Source organism: Acomys russatus, chromosome 2 (assembly GCF_903995435.1).
Source record: "Acomys russatus chromosome 2, mAcoRus1.1, whole genome shotgun sequence".
Taxonomy (NCBI): Eukaryota; Metazoa; Chordata; class Mammalia; order Rodentia; family Muridae; genus Acomys; species Acomys russatus.
In genome coordinates, this window is record NC_067138.1 from 15,662,735 (window position 1) to 15,666,680 (window position 3,946).

The window sequence follows — 3,946 nt, forward strand, 5'->3', positions numbered from 1 at the left end:
AAGCAGTAACTATCACTTTATAAAAAAAAAAATGCTATTAACATTTATAAATAATACTTAAACATTTTATTATCTTAAGTGTGCGTGCGTGCATGCATGCATGTGTGTGTGTGTGTGTGTGTGTGTGTGTGTGTGTGTGAGCACGCATGCGCGCGTGCACACGCGAATACATGTGTGCTCACCTTGGGTAATAGCATTCAAAAGCAGGTGCAGAAAGAAGGCAGAGAGGTCTGAACTCATGGAGCTAGAGTCACAGGTGCTTCGAGTCTCTTGATATGGATGTCGGGACCCAAATTCTTTCTGTGAGAGAGCCGTACTAGTTCTTGAACTACATAGACATCACTCCACCTCCATAAGTGACATTTATGTATGTACCCAACAAAAGCGATACAGTGGATAAGATAGGGCTTAACAGTGCTTTAAGGATATCCATGTGTTGAATATGCTTGCTTGAAGTTTGGCACCCATCAAACAGTTGTTTAACCTAAATCTGCAGGCTCTGATCTCCTGATGGCCGAGGTCTCTAGGAACCATTATTAACAACGTCACCAACAACAGTCTCTTTAGTTACATCAGCACCAACTTGGCCTTCATATCAGCCAGTGTACAGTTTTGGGCAGCCAGGATTTCTCCAGGATTTCAAAAATAGCTTGGGTAGCATGACTCATGATATCCACTTCAGTCTGGCCTACAACAAGCCAAGCAGAGCAAAATGTGCAGCCACAAGTTGCTCCTCTGACCACTGCAGATCATTACTGGCATCGTCCTTCAAGGACATCTCCACTTTACATGGGTAGACGTGTATCCCTCCTTTACACCAGGGTTCCTTTTGAGCAAAGATCTACTTGCTATTCTTCAGCACACCCTTACAATTGGAATCATTTCATCTTGGGATGCAATGAAAGTGTCTCCCGATTTCCTGGTGAGAGCCATTTTCATACCAGGTTCCTGTAACAAGTAAAAAATATCATTGGTGATTTTATTGGAGTTTGCATCTTTGCCTTCCAAGTGGTTCTTTTGAGCTGCATTTCCTGCTGTGGTCTAGTCTCAGATTGCAGGAGGACTCTTCCAGGATTATCTAAAAATTCATAGACTTGTTTTGTGTTACCCTCATGGAGTTTTCTTCTAATGTTCAGTATGTCAGCTGTTGCCATTATTATGTGCAGGCTGGAGATACAGACCAGCGAGAAAGAGCTAGACTCCCTGGATTTGACTCTCATATCCTAACAAGTAAGTTCGTGAAAGAGTTACTTTGCTTGTGAGAAATGTGTTGTTATTTCTTCCATGCATGGATGGGAGCACTTGCTTGTTAAGGATACAGAAGTATTCATAAGACACGGACCACTGTGCCTTGTATCTAAAACATTCATGAGAGCATGCTGGTATCATCAGCAAAGGATATCTCTGCAGATACTGATAATGCTCTTGTTCTTCTTTTATAAATGTTGTTTTTCCAATTTGACAGGTAAATTTCTCCATTTATCAGGTACATAAATGATGCTTTAATATATATATATATATACTTTAAAGTATATGTATACTTGGAATGGTTGATACTGATATGTAATGGTTGATGCTGCTAATTAGCACATGCCTTATCTCATATGACCTTATTTGTGTGTGATCTATAGAAGTTGATGATGAGCCTGGAGGTTACTGGCAGTTGAGGAATTTGGAGGGGAATATTGGGGAGCTGCTATTCAAAGGATATTAATTCACCTGGCAGACAGGAAGATTAAGTTTTAAAATCTGCTTTAGAGCACACTGACAGTAAATAATAGTAAAAGTTTGCATCCTTGAAAAATATTGAGTAGTTCCTTTTGACCACGTTCATTTTCATTTTTATACTTTATTAGATCTCTACAACCTCCTCTTGGAAGGGGAACCAATGGGGATTTCTTTGTTTGTATGCTGTGACAAGTATCTCACTTGCATGAAATGAACTCTACAGAATGGAAACACCTGTAAATTGTTTAGCAACTAAAACATATTCGAAAGAAAAATGTGACAAGGTGAAGTGGAAGTCACACCCAAAAATTATATTATATATATATATATATATATATATATATATATATATATATATCATATATAATATATTATAATAAGTCCTTCAGCCAGAACATTGTGATACACATCTTCCATTTGATTCTTAATTTAACAGCTTATTACAAACACCCGTAATGCCAAAACATTTGATGAAAGCTTAAAAGTAGCTACTGCCTTTTAATAATCATCTTTGCATTATAGGATCTCACCTTAGAAAACTGTTTCCTTAAACATGTGCAATGAAATGAATTTTGTTATAGATGCCATATACCTAATCCACAAAATGTGAAATACAATTAACATGAATCCATCTAATTTAGATCAAGCCAGCAACATAACACAGTGAAAAGTCACTGTCAGCTGGTTCTCTTTCATGTAAACAGAGGCACAGTCGTAGAAGACTTTCCCTGAGGGTTTTGTAAAATGAAACTAGGCAGTGGGTTGGAGTGTCATGACTAATCATATGTTCTCCATCCATGCTAACATTTCATGTTCCAAAATCTCAGTTTACTGAATTACTATAAATTGAGGTGATTTGGTTAGGTTTAGACCACAAATAGGAGCCACTGTCAATTTTAATTAATTAATCGTGATTGTGGAGAATCTTGGGCTGACCCACACTTTTTCATATCTGGCTTCAGGTGAGGGGAGCTGAAGTGGGGGGTAACATAGGTTATAAATCACATCTTTTTTTTCAGCCTTGAGGGATCATCTATAGAAAAAAGCTACTCTGTAGGTCTTTTGAATAGTATGAAGTATATATTGATGTTTTCAAATGCACCTTTTAACCTGATGGAAAGAAATACAGTATGTCATTTGTTAAACAGCAATGCTTTTACATATAAAAATGCAAAATTACCACAAACGCCTTCACCTTTATCATATGGCCAAAAAAAGGTTTTATTTTTAGAAAATTGTTTGCTCTGCAAATTGACATTTTCCCCCATAGAAAACAGAGCATAAGTAAATGTAGGTTGTTGATGATGTGAGAATGCTGGTGACCCAGGACTGTCTTGAGAACAGAGGCCAGAGTTTAGTTAACTATGATTCCCTCCCTGGAGCCTGAAATAAGTCATGTATAATAACAGAAACAAATTAGATTTCTAAATAGTATCGAGTCCGTACAACATGTAATTCGAATATATCAAAATGTTTGATTTACCTGAGTATGCCGGGAGTGCAGGTTAGTAGCTTTCCAAATGAGAAGATGACAGAGACAGTTTGTTACTTGAATAGTCACCCAAAACTACCTATAATGTTTATTCCTTCTCAAGTCCATGATGCAGTTGAAGACCAGGTAGCTTAGTTTTACAATAAAGTTTAGTTGTTTATTGGCTAAGATGTTTTTAGATCTAGATAGATGTTCTAAGTTGATAATGACAAGATGTGATGGAGACTGATTTACATTCAGAATTTTAGATGTACCAGGATAGGAAAGATGTTTTCCTCAAGGCTGTCAAATGCAAATGCAAACACTAAGGATGTAACATTTATATGATTTCTGATTATGTCATGGTTCTTCTTTCTATAGGTAGTTTATTGTATATATGTGTAATAATATAATGCATATGTAAAAAATTTAAAATTGATAATTAAAAAACAAAAAATAAAAAATTTGGTTTATTTTATGTATACATGTTTTGCCTTCATGTGTACCTGTGCATAATATGAGTGTTTGGTGATCACAGAGACCAGAAGAAAACATAAGATCCCCTGAATTGGTATATGGTTGTGAGTCATCATCAACCAATGGGTGTGGATGCTGGGGAATGATCGAGACTTCTGGAGAAACAGCTAGTCCTCCTAACGCTGAGCCCCTCAAGTCTATTCTTATGAAGTAGAGCTGCCTAATGCCACATACATTTTTATCTGGTTTTCTTCAGTCATTTACTTGCCT

General features: G+C 36.7%; 1 pseudogene; it reads right to left on the minus strand.

The window, feature by feature from the left end:
* Positions 1–484: 484 nt before the first annotated feature.
* LOC127206073 (bifunctional phosphoribosylaminoimidazole carboxylase/phosphoribosylaminoimidazole succinocarboxamide synthetase-like) lies at positions 485–1,154 on the minus strand (annotated as a pseudogene).
* Between the last annotated feature and the right edge of the window lie 2,792 nt (positions 1,155–3,946).